This window comes from Hirundo rustica, unplaced genomic scaffold (genome assembly GCF_015227805.2).
Source record: "Hirundo rustica isolate bHirRus1 unplaced genomic scaffold, bHirRus1.pri.v3 unplaced_BUSCO_341187at7742, whole genome shotgun sequence".
Lineage (NCBI taxonomy): Eukaryota > Metazoa > Chordata > Aves > Passeriformes > Hirundinidae > Hirundo > Hirundo rustica.
Window position 1 is genome coordinate 55,612 of NW_026690725.1, and position 18,239 is coordinate 73,850.

Consider the following 18,239-nt stretch of genomic DNA (forward strand, 5'->3'; position numbering starts at 1 on the left):
GGGGGCGTGTGTCAGCCTCCCGGGATTGGGGGGGTTCGGGGGGTGTCCCCAAATTTCCAGGTTATCTCAAATAAAGGGATTTTTTTTTTTTTTGAGGGGGGGTGTCCCCTTCCGTGGTGGGCTTGGGGTGGATTTGGTCCCCAAGGGGTTTGGTGTGGATTTGGGGTGGATTTGGGGGGTCCCTGAGGGGTTCGGGGGGATTTAGGGTGGATTTGGGGGGGTCCCCAAGGGGTTTGGGGTGGATTTGGGGGGTCCCTGAGGGGTTCGGGGGGATTTAGGGTGGATTTGAGGGGTCCCGGAGGGGTTTGGGGTGGATTTGGGGGGTCCCTGAGGGGTTCGGGGGGATTTAGGGTGGATTTGAGGGGTCCCCAAGGGGTTTGGGGTGAATTTGGGGGGTCCCCAAGGGGCTTGGGGTGGATTTGGGGGGGTCCCTGAGGGGTTCGGGGGGATTTAGGGTGGATTTGAGGGGTCCCGGAGGGGTTTGGGGGGATTGGGGGGGTCCCTGAAGGGTTTGGGGTGGATTTGGGGGGTCCTCGAGGGGTTTGGGGTGGATTTAGGGGGTCGACTTCATTTTCCACGGTAAAGTTTCTCCATTCGTGTCCACGTCCATGCGTCTGGGATTTGCGCGCGGCGTTAGCGGATCAGTTCTCCTAAACTCCCTTCTCCTCCTCTGCGGTTTAATTAATTCTCGTTTCTAACCTCCTCCGTTTATCCCGAAGCAGGGAATTAATCGAGGAATCTACGTCCGTTTATGGGGCGATTTTAATCATTCCGAGGGATTTTTTTCCCCACCACAAACGGCGCTGTCGGCAATGGAACCCCCTCAAATCCAATGGATTGGGGAGCCGGGGGCTGCCACGGACAGGGAGGAACCCCAAAATCCCGTGGATCCCCCAAATCCAGGGGATTTATCGGGATTGGGAGCCCCGAACCCCCCTCAGGCTCCATTTTGGGGCTCTCCCCTCAGGCTCAGGGACCGCAGTGCCGGCCGCTCTGCGCACGCGCGCCCCGCCCACCTCCCCTCCCCGCTCTTTTCCCCTCGCCTTCTCATTGGCCGCGGCGGGAGAACGGCCGCGCTGATTGGCCGAGAGGGAGAGTGATTGACAGGTCAAGCCAGGGAGGGGGCTGAGGAGGGGGGTTTAGAATCGGCGAGTAAGCCTTCCATTGGCTGCCGCCGCTTCCCCCTCCCTCTCCTGATTGGAGGGCAGCGCGCCGCGTTCCCATTGGCCGGTTTCTCCGTGGGGTGTTGGGGGGGGGGGGGTGCCGCGCGCGGGCGCTCTGCTCCTCTCGCTTCTCATTGGGGGAGCTGGCGCCGGCGCGCCGCGCCATTGGCTGAGCCCGCGCGGTGGGCGGGGGTCGCGGCGCGGGGCCGGGCGCGCAGGCGCGGGCCCGGCGCTCCCCCTCAGGCGGCGGCGGCGGCTCCTTTGTTCCCCCGCCGGGACCGGGGTCGGGATCGCGTCGGGATCGGGCCGGGATGAGCCCCGGGAAGGGCTCCGGGAAGGGCTCCGGTTCCGGTAAGGCCGAGCGGAGGTTGCGCGGGGAAGGTACGGCGGCCCCAGAGGGTCACGGGCCCTTTGTTCGGAACCGGCGGCGACCTCAGCCCCGGCTGCTCGGCCTCGGGGATTCCGCGCCCCCTCACCAAGATGAGCCCCCACAGGATCGATCTCCCCCTCAGCATCCTACATCCCCTATTTTTTCCCCGTTTTTCCGCCCCTATATCCCCTATTTTTTCCCTCCACACCCGCTTTTTCCACATCTCCTCTTTCCCGCCCCCCCCTTTTCCCATTATCCCCCCTCACATCTCCCTTTCCCCCTCACGAATCCTCCGGATTTTTTCCGTCTTCCCGCGGACACCCAAACCCCTCCTGATCCCCTTCATCCTCCTTATCTTGAGGGGGGCTTTTCCCACCTCCCCTCACAGAGGCCTTTCCCAATTTTTTTCTCGTCACTCCCCCTCCTCACCGCGCTGCTTTTGGAAATCCCGTGGGGTTTTTTTTCTTTCTTTTTTTTTTTTTTCTCTTTTTTTTTCCCCCATCCCCTTTTTTCCCCATCTTTCCCCTCAAATTACCCGATTTCCCCCTCCTTTTGTGAGGGGGAAGGTCACGCCATCCTCTCGGGTGAGCTCCCTAATTTATTTCCCGTTGGGAATTTGGTCTTTTCCTGGAGAAATCTGGGAGCAAGGAGCCCCGATTTTTGGGAAAGGGGAGGGAATCGATCCCCCACCCATTTATCCTCCTTTTCAACCCCGCCTCCTTTTCACCTCTGCGAATTCCCCGCTGCTGGAATTACCCGTTTTCCTCCTCCGGAGGTTGGAAGAAAAGATGGGAAGAGCAGGATAAGCGAGGGATTTAATTAAAATAAAAAGAGCTGCACCCTCAATCCCCTTCCCGATTTCTTTTCCAGCCCCTAAAATCCCTCAAAATTTTCTTCCGCTCTGAAAATCGGCTGAAAAAACCTCAGGAATAAGAAAGAAAAAAAAAAAAAAAACCCATCCCTCACCAATCGATTCATTAATCCGGGTTTTGTTGTTGTTGTTGTTGGATTTCAGGATTTAACGACCATTTCTCACCTGTAATCCATTTTTTAAAAAAATTTTATTTTTTTAAATAGACCGATCCAAGGGGAAATTAAAAAAAATCAAAACCGTTCCGTGGGAAATGATTTTCGTGGCCGGAGCAGGTGGAATCCGCTGCCTCCGGGAATTTTGAGGAACAATTTTTTTATTTTCTTTTTTAAATAAAAAAACCCCCAGATTTCCCAGTGTTTCCCCTCTCTTGGAGACGTCGGCAAATTCCCCGAATTTTGGGCTCGTTCCTGAGGGAAATCACTTTTTTTTTTTTTTTTGGAGGGGTTTTGTGCTCCGTTGGCGCTGCCGGATGATGATTTTTCCCCGTCTTAATTCCCGATTAATTCCCGATTTTTCCCCCTCTAGCCCGGTGTTAGGAGCTCATCCCCGCAGAGAGGATTGCCATGCCCCTAGGTAGGTGCTGGAATTTCGGGAACCGCCTCTCCCCATCCCTCTGGGAATCTGGGAAGCGACGTCCCACGGGAATATTTTCCTCGGAAATTCCGGCTTTCCTTGGAATTAGGCGGAAAAAATTCCCCCGGGGTGGGGAGAAAACGGCGGGACCTGGGCTGGGAAGGAGCAGGGATGAATTAAATTGGATTAAAAAATGAATTCCCTGATATCCCTGGGATTTCGATTTTCCTGGGAAAGCCGGATCCAGCAGGAATTAATCCCTCCCTTCCCCAGAAAAAAAACACTTTTTCCCCAGAAAACACCCCCCACTTTTTCCTGACCCACAGATCCCGGAATTATTAAATCCACGGATTTTTTTTGCTGCTTTGGAGCATTCTCAGGGTTTGGCCTGGAAAAAAAACGAGCGTTTTTCTTGGAAAAGGTTTTATTTTTTTAGTTGATTTTTTTTTTTGTTGGTTTTTTTAAAATTTTTTCTTATGGAGAAGGAGGATTTTTCTAGGATAACCTCCTCTGGGTTTTGCCTGGAAAAAAGGAGGAATTTGCTTTGCCTGAGGAGGGATTTGCACGGAAAAACGAGGGGGGAACGCCCAGGAAAAGGGATTTTTTTTTTTTTCCCTGGAAACAGGAAAAAATCTGGGTTTTTGTTGGTTTTTTTCTTCCCTGGAAAGAGGAGGGATTTTCCTGGAAAAGGAGCATCCCCCATAAAAATTCCAGCCCTCTTTGGGACCGGAGGATGGATGCAGGGTCACGGATTTGGAAGCGGATTTCCCGTTCCAGCCGCCTCAGGGACGGATTTGGGAATGGAATTCCCGTTGTTTCCAGGGAACGGATTTGGGAATGGGATTCCCATTGATCCCAAGGGATGGGTTTGGGAATGGGATTCCCGTTGTTTCCAGGGGATGGATTTGGGAAGTGAATTCCCGTTCTTCCCATGGGTTGGGTTTGGGATTGGGATTCCCACTGATCCCAAGGGATGGGTTTGGGAATGGGATTCCCATTGTTCCCATGGGATGTGTTTGGGGATGGAATTCCCATTGTTCCCAGGGCATGAATTTGGGAAGTGAATTCCCATTGATCCCAAGGGATGGGTTTGGGAATGGGATTCCTGTTCTTCCCATGGGTTGGGTTTGGGATTGGAATTCCCATTGTTCCCAAGGGATGGGTTTGGGAAGTGAATTCCCATTCTTCCCAAGTGATGGGTTTGGGAATGGGATTCCCACTGATCCCAAGGGATGGATTTGGGAATGGAATTCCCGTTGCTCCCAGGGATGGGTTTGGGAATGGGATTCCCATTCTTCCCAAGGGATGGGTTTGGGAACGGAATTCCCGTTGTTCCCAAGTGATGGGTTTGGGATTCCCTCTCATTCCTGGAAGCAGATTTCCCATTCCAGCCGCCTCAGGGCCGGATTTGGGAACGGAATTCCCGGCGCCTCTCCCGCTCTCCCCCCCCTTCCCCACCCGCCGCTCCCTCGGCCCGTTCCCGAATTCCCTCCCCAATTCCAGGTGCGGCTCCAGGACGCCGTTCCCAGCCCCTGGCGTGAGATGGCGACTCCGGAGCCTCCCTTGGGAGGGACGCCGCGGCCCGGCCCCTCTCCCGGCCCCGGCCCTTCCCGGGATCCATGCTGGGCCCTTCTCCCGGCCCTTCTCCGGCTCCGGACACTCAGGACACGCGCTCCCGGCTCCGGGATACGCTCCGGACAGCATCCACCCCCTGCACAAGGTGAGGCCGTGGCGGAATTCCGGGATTTGGGAAACCCTCGGCTTTGGGATTTACCCCGTTTCCAGCGGAAGGATCCAGCGTGGGAATTGGGGGGGGGGGGGGTAATTAAGGGATTTAATTAAAACCCGTTAATTGCAGCCTCACTTCCTGTTCTTCTCTGCTTTCCCACTTTATTTGAACCCTTCCCAAATCCAAAAAACGCGCCGGAAAAAAACCTCAGGAACGGGGAAAAAAATCCTCCCCCCCCCTACTCCATCCTCATTAATTGACTCGTTAATTGAGAGGATTTCTTTTTTCTTTTTCCTTCCTGGATTTAGCAACAATAATCCAGAGGATTTTTTTTAATTTTAAATAAACCCGGGGAATTCTGCCGCTGGAACGATTTCCCGCGGCCCGGCGTCTCCGGGAGTAAACGAAGCGGGGCTCCGGCTCCAAACCTCGGGAATTCTCTCTGATTCCTCGGGATCTTTTCCTTCCCCGCAGCCCCTGGATCCGATGCACGAGAAGGGAATGTCGGAGGATCCGCGCTACGGGCAGATGAAGGGGATGGGAATGAGGCCGGGAGCCCACGCGGGAATGGGGCCTCCCCCCAGCCCCATGGATCAGCATTCCCAAGGTTGGGAGCACGGGGAAAAGGGAAAAGGAGGATTTTCCAAATCCTGGCTTTGGGGCGTTGGGCGTTCCGTGGTTAAATCCCGGATTTCCCGGCGGGAATCCCGGGCGGCGGCGGCGCTCCGGGGGGTTTCCAGCTTGGATTTGGGGGGAGGAGCGATGGAAATCTGCGGGGTTGGGGCTGGAAATCCTGAATTTTGAGGGTAAAAATCCCTGATTTTGAGCAAAAATCCCTACTTTTGAGGGTGCAAATCCCTAACTTTGAGGGTAAAAATCCCTAATTTGGGGGGTAAAAATCCCTAATATTGGGGGTGCAATTCCCTAATTTTTAGTGCAAAAATCCTTAATTTTGAGGGCAGGCATCCCTAATATTCAGCATGTAAATCCCTAATTTTGAGGGTGAAAATCCCTAATTTTGACTGCGAAAATCCCTAATTTTGAGAGCAGAATTCCCTACTATTCAGCATGTACATCCCTAATTTTGAGGGTGAAAATCCCTACTATTCAGCATGGAAATCCCTAATTTTGAGTGTGAAAATCCCTAATATTCAGCATGTACATCCCTAATTTTGAGGGCAGAATTCCCTAATATTCAGCATGTAAATCCCTAATTTTGAGGGCAGAAATCCCTACTATTCAGCATGGAAATCCCTAATTTTGAGGCTGCAAATCCTCACTTTTGAGGACGAAAATCCCCAACTTTGAGTGCAGAACCCCCTCACTCTGAGGCCTGTCATATCCCAGCCCTAAACCCTCTGTCTCTTTCCTCCCTCCATCACCCCTCTTTCCCCCTTTTTCCCCCATCCCCAGGTTACCCATCCCCTCTCGGCGGCTCCGAGCACTCCTCCAGCCCGGTGCCTTCCAACGGCCCCTCGGGCTCCGGCTCCGGCTCCGCTTCCGGCGCCTCCGGCTCGGCTCTGGACGGCTCCGCTTCCGATTCCCCGGCTCTGGGCCGCGGCCCTTCTCCCTTCAACGCCGCCCAGCTCCACCAGCTGCGCGCTCAGATCATGGCTTACAAGCTGCTGGCGCGCGGGCAGCCGCTCCCGGAGCACCTCCAGGTCGCGGTCCAAGGGAAGCGGCCGCTTCCCGGGATGCAAGCCGCAGATTCCTCGCTCTACCTCCTCCCGCCGGCGCCGCGCAGGGACCGGGGACAAGCGCCCGGAGCGGGGCCGGCGCCTCCCGGCTATTCCAGACCTCACGGTGAGTTGAGGCCGGGGGGAAAAGAACGCTCGGCGTCGTCGGGATACGCGGAGCGCTCGCGCGAGAGACGAGAGGTTTTTCGCCACCTCGAGCTGGGTCAGGGCGGAGAGAGCGAGCCTCTTTGTGTATTTCTTACTTTTTATACATTTGTGGGTCTGGCTGTGGATCGGCTTCTGGAGTTTTCACCCCTCAGCCCAACGGCCAGACCAACTGGTCTGTTAAAATTGTTTTCGAGTTAGAAATGTGCAAACAAAGGACAGAGAATGAAAAAACAAAGGAGATTTTCTCCGGGCCACCTCGAGTTGAATCAGGGCAAAGAGAGCGAGCCTCTTTGTGTATTTCTTACTTTTCTACATTTGTGGGTCTGGCTGTGGATTGGCTTCTGGAGTTTTCACCCCTCAGCCTCAGTGGCCAGAGCAGCTGTCAGTTACAATTGTTTTCAGGTTAGAAATGTGCAAAGGACAGAGAATGAAAAACAAAGGAGATTTTCTCCGGTCCACCTCGAGCTGGGTCAGGGTGGAGAGAGCGAGCCTCCTTGTTTATTTCTTACTTTTTATCCATTTGTGGGTCTGGCTGTGGATTGGCTTCTGGAGTTTTCACCCCTCAGCCCAACGGCCAGAGCAGCTGTCAGTTACAATTGTTTTCAGGTTAGAAATATGCAAACAAAAGACAGAGAATGAAAAACAAAGGAGATTTTTCTCCGATCCACCTCGAGTTGAATCAGGGCGGAGAGAGCGAGCCTCTTTGTGTATTTCTTACTTTTTATACATTTGTGGGTCTGGCTGTGGATTGGCTTCTGGAGTTTTCACCCCTCAGCCTCAGTGGCCAGACCAACTGTCAGTCACAATTGTTTTCAGGTTAGAAATACGCAAACAAAGGACAGAGAATGAAAAACAAAGGATTTGTTTATGTTACATGTGTGGGAAAAAGGTAGAAACTGCTCCTAATATTGTACAGTAGCTAAAAGTCTGACTCCATTTATGAAAATCCAAAAGGCTTTAAAAAACTCAGAAAAACTCAGGGTGACGCGCTGGGGTTGGGTTTGTCCGGTCGGGAGCTGGATCCCGCTCCGGGATGTGCGGGGGGCTGGCGGCGTTCCGAGCTGGGGTCGGTGGGGTCGGGTTGTCCTGAGAAATCCGGGGCGGGTCGTGTCAGGGATTGAGTCCTGGAGAATCCACGGGGAAACGAAGTGGTGATTCCGTCCTGGAGAATCCACGGGGAAACGAAGTGGTGATTCCATCCTGGGTAATCCATGGGGAAACGAAGTGGTGATTCCGTCCTGGAGAATCCATGGGGAAACGGTGATTCCATCCTGGAGAATCCATGGGGAAACGGTGATTCCATCCTGGGTAATCCATGGGGAAACGAAGTGGTGATTCCATCCTGGAGAATCCGTGGGAAACGGTGATTCCATCCTGGATAATCCGTGGAGAAGCGCTGGTTCCATCCTGGATTATCCATGGAGAAGCGCTGCTTCCATCCTGGACAATCCATGGAGGAGTGGTGATTCCCATCCTGGATAATCCACGAGGAAGCGCTGATTCCATCCTGGATAATGCCACAGGGAAGTGCAGTGGTTGATTCCATCCTGGATAATCCACGAGGAAGCGCTGATTCCATCCTGGATAATCCGTGGAGAAGCGCTGATTCCATCCTGGATTATCCATGGAGAAAACGCTGATTCCATCCTGGATAATCCATGGAGAAGCGCTGATTCCATCCTGGATAATCCATGAGGAAGCACTGATTCCATCCTGGATAATCCACGAGGAAGCGCTGATTCCATCCTGGATAATCCATGAGGAAGCGCTGATTCCATCCTGGATTATCCTGGAGAAACGCTGATTCCATCCTGGATAATCCATGGAGAAGCGCTGATTCCATCCTGGATAATCCACGAGGAAGCGCTGATTCCATCCTGGATAATCCATGGAGAAGCGCTGATTCCATCCTGGATTATCTTCGGGAAGCGTTTGGTTTCCCAGTTTGTCCCAGTGTCTCCCAGTTTGATTTTCCCGCTGGGCGTTCCGGAGGATCCATCCGGATTCCCGCCGCTCTCCCGGGAACGGGGGCTGAAATTCCTCATCTTCACCAGGGCAGCCCAAACTTCCTGCTGGAATTCTGGAATTCTTCCTCAGGAATCTCAGCATCTTCATGGGATTTTCCTCCTTTTTTTTTTTTTCTTTTTTTTTTTTTCTTTTCTCCCTGATTTTGGGTGAATTTTCCAGGAATCGGAGGGCCCAACATGCCCCTCCCGGACCCTCAGGAGTTCCCCCTGGAATGCCGGGACAGCCCCCGGGGGCCCCCCAAAACCCTGGCCAGAAGGTAAGACAAAAATTCCCGTGGATTCAGCTCCCACTTCTGAGCCAGGGATGCTCCGGAGGGATGGGAACGGGGGGAAATTCCGGGTAAAAAAACCTGGAATTAAAGCTGGAATTCTGTGAGGGCTGAGGGAAATTCTGGGTAAAAACCTGGAATTAAAGCTGGAATTCTGTGAGTGGCTGAGGGAAATTCTGGGTAAAAAAACCTGGAATTAAAGTTGGAATTCTGTGAGGGGCTGGGGGAAATTCTGGGTTAAAAAAACTGGAATTAAGCTGGAATTCTGTGAGGGGCTGGGGGAAATTCTGGGTAAAAACCTGGAATTAAAGCTGGAATTCTGTGAGGGGCTGAGGGAAATTCTGGGTAAAAACCTGGAATTAAGCTGGAATTCTGTGAGGGGCTGGGGGAAATTCTGGGTAAAAAACCTGGAATATCTGGAACTAACTTAATTTCTACCCAACAATTTAGTTTTTGGGTCAAAATCGGGATAAATCCAAGCCAAATATTCCAATTTTGGGGGGGGGAACTGACTTAATTTACCGTTTTTGGGGCAAAATTGGGATAAATCCAAGCCGGATATTCCAAATTTTTGGGGAACCGACTTAATTTACATTATTTTGGGGGCCAAAATCCGAATAAACCCAAGCCGGATATTCCATTTTTGGGGGGGGAACTAACTTAATTTCTGGAACTAACTTAATTTCTGGAACTAACTTAATTTCTACCCAAACAATTTCATTTTTTGGGTCAAAATCGGGATAAATCCAAGCCAAATATTCCGATTTTGGGGGGGAACCGACTTAATTTACATTATTTTTGGGGGCCAAAATCTGAATAAACCCAAGACGGATATTCACATTTTTTGGGGAACTAACTTAATTTCTGGAACTAACTTAATTTCTGGAACTAACTTAATTTCTACCCAAATAATTTCATTTTTGGGGCAAAATCGGGATAAATCCAAGCCAAATATTCCAATTTTGGGGGGGGGAACCGACTTAATTTACATTATTTTGGGGGCCAAAATCCGAATAAACCCAAGCCCGATATTCCCATTTTTTTGCGGAACCGCCTTCCTCCCTGCCCCAAACCACGCCCGTTTCCCCCCCCCCCCCCCCCCACCCCGACGCCCCGCGTCCCTCTCCGGCATTCCCGGATTTTTTTCCCCTCTCCCTCCCACCGCAGGGCCGCTGTCGGCGGCGGCTCCGGCGGGGCCCCCCAAAAGCTGCTGCCCCCGCCCCCCGCGGGCCGCCCCTCTCCGGTGCCTCCCGCCGTGCCCCCGGCTTCTCCCGGCCCGCCTCCGCCCTCGCCGGGGCCAGCCGGCGGCCGCCGGCGCTGCCGCTGCACGCCAAGCAGAACCGGATCACGCCCATCCAAAACCCCGCGGCCTGGACCCCGTGGAGATCCTGCAGGAGCGCGAGTACAGGTGCGGGGGGCGGGCTTCCGGGGGTCCTTCTTCCTGAGATTCCCGGTGGATAAACGGGGTTTTCCTTGGAGTCCCCAAATTACAGGATTTTCCTTGGAATCCCCAAATTACAGGATTTTTCCTTGGAATTTCCAAGTTTTTTTCCCTGCTTCCTGCATCCCCGTGTTCCTTCTCCCTGAGAGTCCCCCACTCTGGGTCTCCGCGTTCCTTCTTCCTGAGCCCCTTTGGATAAGCAAGGTTTTCCTTGGAGTCCCCAAATTGCAGGATTTTTCCTTGGAATTCCCAAGTTTTCTCCCACTCCTGGCTGCCTGTGTCCCGGTGTTCCTTCTCCCTGAGAGTCCCCCACTCTGGATCCCCACGTTCCTTCTTCCTGATCCCTGTGGATAAACAGGATTTTCCTTGGAATTCCCAAATTACAGGATTTTCCTTGAATTCCCAAGTTTTTTCCCTGCTGCCTGCATCCCGCTGTTCCTTCTCCTGAGAGTCCCCCACTCTGGATCCCGGTGTTCCTTCTTCCTGAGCCCCTTTGGATAAGCAAGGTTTTCCTTGGAATTCCCAAATTCCAGGATTTTCCTTGGAATTTCCAAGTTTGCTCCCACTCCCGGCTGCCTGTGTCCCGGTGTTCCTTCTCCCTGAGATCCCTGTGGATAAACAGGATTTTCCTTGGAATCCCCAAATTACAAGATTTTCCTTGGAATTTCCAAATTAAGAGATTTTCCTTGAATTTCCCAATTTTTTTTCCCAGTCCCAGCTGCCTGCATCCCGGTGTTCCTTCTTTCCCGATCCCTGTGGATAAACAAGATTTTCCTTGGAATCCCCAAATTAAGAGATTTTCCTTGGAATTCCCAAATTAAGAGATTTTCCTTGGAATTCCCAAGTTTTTTCCCTGCTTCCTGCATCCCTGTTTTCCTTCTCCCTGAGATCCCCTGTGGATAAACAGGATTTTCCTTGGAATCCCCAAATTACAGGATTTTCCTTGGAATTCCCGAGGTTTTTCTCAGCTGCCTGCGTCCCCATGTTCCTTCTCCCTGAGATCCCCTGTGGTAAACAGGATTTCCTTGGAATTCCCAAATTGCAGGATTTTCCTTGGAATTTCCAAGTTTTTTCCCTGCTTCCTGCAATCCCGGTGTTCCTTCTTCCCGACCCCTGTGGATAAACAGGATTTTCCTTGGAATTCCCAAATTACAGGATTTTTCCTTGGAATTTCCAAAGTTCCTTCCAGTCCCGGCTGCTTGCGTCCCGCTGTTCCTTCTCTCTGAGATCCCTGTGGATAAACAGGATTTTCTTGGAATTTCCAAGTTTTCTTCCAGTCCCGGCTGCTTGCGTCCCGATGTTCCTGCTCCCTGAGATCCCCTCAGTCTGGATAAACAAGATTTTCCTTGGAATTCCCAAGTTTTTTCCCTGCTGCCTCCATCCCTGTGTTCCTTCTCCCTGAGATCCCCTGTGGATAAACAAGATTTTCCTTGGAGTCCCCAAATTACAGGATTTTCCTTGGAATCCCCAAATTACAGGATTTTCCTTGGAATCCCCAATTACGAGATTTTCCTTGGAATTCCCAAAGTTCCTTCCAGTCCCGGCTGCTTGCGTCCCGGTGTTCCTTCTCCCTGAGAGTCCCCCACTCTGGATCCCCGTGTTCCTTCTCCCTGAGATCCCCTGTGGATAAACAGGATTTCCTTGGAATCCCCAAATTACAAGATTTTCCTTGGAATCCCCAAATTAAGAGATTTTCCTTGGAATTCCCAATTTTTTTTCCCTGCTTCCTGCATCTCCTCTCCTGTCCCCGCTCAGGCTCCAAGCCCGCATCGCCCACCGCATCCAGGAGCTGGAAAATCTCCCCGGCTCCTTGGCCGGAGACCTGCGGACCAAAGCCACCATCGAGCTCAAAGCTCTGCGCCTGCTCAACTTCCAGCGCCAGGTGAGGAACCCCCAAATCCCAAAAAAAAAAATTATTTTAATGGAGGATTTTGTACAGGAAGCTGCGAATCCCAAAAAAAACCCAAACTGCCTCGAAATCCTGAAATTTTCGGCTCAAAAATCATAAATTTCCAGCCCCAAATCCCAAATTTCCAGCCCAAAATCCCAAATTTCCGGGTCAAAATCCCAAATTTCCGGCCCCAAATCCCAAATTTCCACCGCCAAATCACAGATTTTCAACTTCAAAAATATAAAAATGGAGAAATTTTTTTTTACTATGGGGAGGTGAAAACCCTCCCAGACTGCCTGGAAAATCTCAGAATTTCCAGCCCCAAATCCCAAATTTCCACTGCCAAATCGCAGATTTTCAATCTCAAAAATATAAAAATTGAGCATTTATTTTTTTTACTACGGGGAGGTGAAACCCCTCCCAGACTGCCTGGAAAATCCCAAATTTCCAGCCCCAAAATCCCAAATTTCCACCGCCAAATTGTGAATTTTCAACCTCAAAAATATAAAAATTGAGCATTTCTTTTTTTTACTACAGGGAGGTGAAAAACCCTCCCAGACTGCCTGGAAAATCCCAAAATTCCAGCCCAAAAATTGAATTATTTTATTTTTACCTTGTGCCTGCCGTGGGCGAAGCCCCCCCAGGATGGGGGTCTCGTGTTTGGGGGATAATTCGGGGTCCCAATTCCTGCCCAGGGAAATGGGGAAGGGATTAAAGAAAAGGGGGGGGATCCCCCGAATTTCCAGGAAAAATGGGAGGTTTGGGGTTTTCCTTCTTCCAATTTCTGTAAAATAAACGGAGGTTTGGGGTTTTTTTACCCTTAAATTCCCATTTAAAAAAGGAGATTTAGGATTTTCCCCCCTACAATTCCATTAAAAACGGAGATTGGGGTTTTTACCCTTAAATTCCCATTTAAAATGGAGGTTCAGGGTTTTTTACCCTTAAATTCCCATTAATAAAGCAGGTTTGGGGTTTTCTTTCTTCCAATTTCTGTAAAATAAACGGAGGTTTGGGGTTTTTACCCTTAAATTCCCATTTAAAAAAGGAGGTTTGGGAGTTTTTACCCTTAAATTCCCATTTAAAAAGGAGATTTGGGGTTTTTTCCCTTCCAATTCCCATTTAAAAAAGGAGATTTGGGTTTTTTTCCCCTCCAATTCCCATTTTAAAACGGAGCTTTGGGTGTTTTTACCTTTAAATTCCCATTTAAAAAAGGAGGTTTGGGAGTTTTTCCCCTCCAATTCCCATTAAAAAAAAGGAGATTTGGGGTTTTTTCCCCTCCAATTCCCATTTAAAAAGGAGATTTGGGTTTTTTTCCCCTCCAATTCCCATTTAAAAAAGGAGATTTGGGGTTTTTTCCCCTCCAATTCCCATTTTAAAAAGGAGATTTGGGTCCAATTCCCATTTAAAAAAGGAGGTTTGGGAGTTTTTACCCTTAAATTCCCATTTAAAAAAGGAGGTTTGGGTTTTTTTCCCCTCCAATTCCCATTTAAAAAAGGAGATTTGGGTTTTTTCCCCTCCAATTCCCATTAAAAAAAAGGAGGTTTGGTTTTTTCCCCTCCAATTCCCATTTAAAAAAGGAGATTTGGGTTTTTTCCCCTCCAATTCCCATTTAAAAAAGGAGATTTGGGGTTTTTTCCCCTCCAATTCCCATTTTAAAAAGGAGATTTGGGTCCAATTCCCATTTAAAAAAGGAGGTTTGGGAGTTTTTACCCTTAAATTCCCATTTAAAAAAGGAGGTTTGGGTTTTTTCCCTCCAATTCCCATAAAAAACCCTGAGATTTAGCATCTTCCCCCCCTCCAATTCCCATTAAAAAAAAGAAGATTTGGGGTTTTTTTCCCCTCCAATTCCCATTAAAAAAAGGAGATTTGGGGTTTTTTTCCCTCCAATTCCCATCAAACCCCTGAGATTTAGCATCTTCCCCCCCTCCAATTCCATTAAAACCAGAGATTTTGGGGTGGAATCCCCCCCCCCCCCCCTCAACTCCTCATTAAAACCCCGAGCTTTCGGCATTTTTTTTTTTAAATTTTTTTTTAATTTCCCCCTTCCAATTCACATCAAATCCTCCCTCTGGGAGAGGAGGGGAGGGAAGGGAAAAGGGGGAAAAAAAAAAAAACCCTGAGGGCTTTTTCCCGCGGCGGCAGCTGCGGCAGGAGGTGGTGGTGTGCATGCGGCGCGACACGGCGCTGGAGACGGCGCTCAACGCCAAGGCCTACAAGCGCAGCAAGCGGCAGTCGCTGCGCGAGGCGCGCATCACCGAGAAGCTGGAGAAGCAGCAGAAGATCGAGCAGGAGAGGAAGCGCCGGCAGAAGCACCAGGTGGGAGGGAGGATTCCCGGGAATTGGCGGTTTTTTTTTTTTTTAAGGGGATCGCCGGATTTTTGGGGAGTTGGTTCCACCCAGGGTTTGGTGTTGGCACCGTTGGGACTCTCCCAATTCCCATTGTTTCTCTCCCAGAGATCCCAAATCCTTCCCAACCCCAATTGCATCAGTGGATTCCTGGGAATTAGGGCAGGGAATGGGGGGGATTTTAAGGGAATCACCGGATTTGGGAGTTGATTCTGTGATGGCGGCCGAGGGTTTGATGTTGGCACCGTTGGGACTCTCCCAATCTCTCCCGATGTCCCCAAATCCTTCCCAACCCCAACCAGACCAGTGGATTCCCGGGAACTGGGGCAGGGAGTGAAGGGTTTTAAGGGAATCACCAGATTTAGGGGTTGGTTCTGCCCATGGTTTGGTGTTGGCACCATTGGGACTCTCCCAATTCCCATTGGTCTCTCCCAGAGATCCCAAATCCTTCCCAACTCCAATCAGATTGACGGATTCCCAGGAATCGGGGTGGGGAGTGAAGGATTTTAAGGGAATCACCGGATTTGGGAGTTGGTTCCGCCCAGGGTTTGGTGTTGGCACCGTTGGGACTCTCCCAATTCCCACTGGTCTCTCCCAGAGATCCCAAATCCTTCCCAACCCCAATTGCATCAGTGGATTCCTGGAAATCGGGGCAGGGAGTGAAGGGTTTTAAGGGAATCACCGGATTTGGGAGTTGATTCTGCCAAGGGTTTGGTTTTGGCACCGTTGGGACTCTCCCAATCTCTTTCGACGTCCCCAAATCCTTCCCAGCTCCAGTCACATCAGTGGATTCTGGGAATTAGGGCAGGGGGTGAAGGGTTTTAAGGGAATCACCGGATTTTGGGGAGTTGGTTCCGCCCAGGGTTTGATGTTGGCACCGTTGGGACTCTCCCAATCTCTTTCGACGTCCCCAAATCCTTCCCAACTCCAACCAGATCGACGGATTCCCAGGAATCGGGGCAGGGAATGGGGGGATTTTAAGGGAATTACTGGATTTAGGGGTGGATTCTCAATGATGGTGGCTGAGGGTTTGATGTTGGCACCATTGGGACTCTCCCAATCTCTCCCGACATCCCCAAATCCTTCCCAACTCCAATCAGATCGGTGGATTCCTGGGAATTGGGGCAGGGAATGGGGGGATTTTAAGGGAATCACCAGATTTAGGGGTTGGTTCCGCCCAGGGTTTGGTGTTGGCACGTTGGGACTCTCCCAATTCCCATTGTTCTCTCCCAGAGATCCCAAATCCTTCCCAACCCCAACCACATCAGTGGATTCCCGGGAATCGGGACGGGAAGTGAAGGGTTTTTAAGCGAATCACCGGATTTAGGGGTTTTGGGGGTGTCTGACTCGCTCCCAACTCCCCCGTTGCCGCTTCCCTGCAGGAATACCTCAACAGCATCCTGCAGCACGCCAAGGATTCAAGGAGTACCACCGGAGCGTGAGCGGGAAGATCCAGAAGCTGACCAAGGCGGTGGCCACGTACCACGCCACACCGAGCGCGAGCAGAAGAAGGAGAACGAGCGCATCGAGAAGGAGCGGATGCGCCGGCTCATGGTCAGGATCCCGGGATTCCGGGGGGGGAAAACGGGGATTGGGGGTCGGGGATTGGGATTGGGGGTCGGGGATTGGGGATTGGGATTGGGGGGTCATGGATTGGGGGTCGGGGATCAGGGATTGGGGATGGGGATCAGGATGTGAGGATGAGGCTGTGAGGATGAGGCTGTGAGGATGAGGATGAGGATGAAGGATAGCCAGGCCAGCTCGGCGTGAGCCCGTTCCTGCCCCGTGCAGGCTGAGGATGAGGAGGTGAGGATGAGGAAATGAGGATGAGGAAGTGAGGATGATGATGAGGATGAGGATGAGGATGAGGATGAGGAGATGAGGATGAGGATAAGGATGAAGGACAGCCAGGCCAGCTCGGCGTGAGCCCATTCCTGCCCCGCGCAGGCCGAGGATGAGGAGGTGAGGATGAGGAGATGAGGATGATGATGAGGATGAGGATGAGGCTGTGAGGATGAGGATGAGGATGAGGCTGTGAGGATGATGCTGTGAGGATGAGGCTGTGAGGATGAGGATGAGGATGATGAGGATAAGGATGAGGATGAAGGACAGCCAGGCCAGCTCGGCGTTGACCCCGCTCCTGCCCCGTGCAGGCCGAGGATGAGGAGGTGAGGATGAGGAAGTGAGGATGAGGAGATGAGGCTGTGAGGATGAGGATGAGGTTGTGAGGATGAGGATGATGAGGATAAGGATGAGGATGAAGGATAGCCAGGCCAGCTCGGCGTTGACCCCGCTCCTGCCCCGTGCAGGCCGAGGATGAGGAGGTGGGATGAGGAGATGATGATTAGGATCAGGATGAGGAGATGAGGATGATAGGAGATGAGGATGAGGCTGTGAGGATGAGGATGAGGCTGTGAGGATGAGGATGAAGGACAGCCGGGCCAGCTCAGCGTTGACCCGCTCCTGCCCCGCGCAGGCCGAGGATGAGGAGGTGAGGATGAGGAAGTGAGGATGATGATGAGGATGAGGAGATGAGGATGATGATGAGGAGATGAGGCTGTGAGGATGAGGATGAGGCTGTGAGGATGAGGATGAGGATGAGGGATATGAGGATGATGAGGATTAGGATGAAGGACAGCCAGGCCAGCTCGGCGTTGACCCCGCTCCTGCCCGCGCAGGCCGAGGATGAGGAGGTGAGGATGAAGATGAGGATTAGGATGAGGTTGTGAGGATGAGGATGATGTTGTGAGGATGATGAGGGATGAGGATGAAGGTCGGCCGGGCCAGCTCGGCGTTGACCCCCGCTCCTGCCCCGCGCAGGCCGAGGATGAGGAGGTGAGGATTAGGATCAGGATGAGGAGATGAGGATGAGGATGAGGCTGTGAGGATGAGGATGAGGATGATGAGGATGAGGATGAAGGTCGGCCGGGCCAGCTCGGCGTTGACCCCGCTCCTGCCCTGCGCAGGCCGAGGATGAGGAGGTGAGGATTAGGATCAGGATGAGGAGATGAGGATGAGGATGAGGCTGTGAGGATGAGGATGAGGATGATGAGGATGAGGATGAAGTGTCGGCCGGGCCAGCTCGGCGTTGACCCCGCTCCTGCCCCGTGCAGGCCGAGGATGAGGAGGTGAGGATGAAGATGAGGATTAGGATCAGGATGAGGAATGAGGATGATGAGGATGAGGCTGAGGTTGTGAGGATGATGAGGATGAGGATGAAGGTCGGCCAGGCCAGCTCGGCGTTGACCCCCCCGCTCCTGCCCCGCGCAGGCCGAGGATGAGGAGGTGAGGATGAAGATGAGGATTAGGATCAGGATGAGGAGATGAGGATGATGAGGATGAGGGATGAGGATGATGAGAAATGAGGATGAGGATGATGAGGATGAAGGACAGCCGGGCCAGCTCGGCGTTGACCCCGTTCCTGCCCCGCGCAGGCCGAGGATGAGGAGGGCTACCGGAAGCTCATCGACCAGAAGAAGGACAGCGCCTGGCGTACCTGCTGCAGCAGACCGACGAGTACGTGGCCAACCTGACGGAGCTGGTGCGGCAGCACAAGGCGGCCCAGGTTGCCAAGGAGAAGAAGAAGAAGAAGAAGAAAGAAGGTGGGAGGAAAAGGGAGGAAGGGGCTGGGGAGGGAGCGTCAGTGCCAGGGCTGACGCTCCTCTCCTCTCCTCTCCTCTCCTTCCTCCTCCTCCTCTCTTGGGCCTTTATC

The 18,239-nt window shown here is 52.0% G+C and overlaps 1 pseudogene; it reads left to right on the plus strand.

Annotated features, from left to right (window-relative positions):
- Positions 1-608: 608 nt before the first annotated feature.
- Positions 609-18,119, plus strand: LOC120748283 (transcription activator BRG1-like; annotated as a pseudogene).
- Positions 18,120-18,239: the final 120 nt, after the last annotated feature.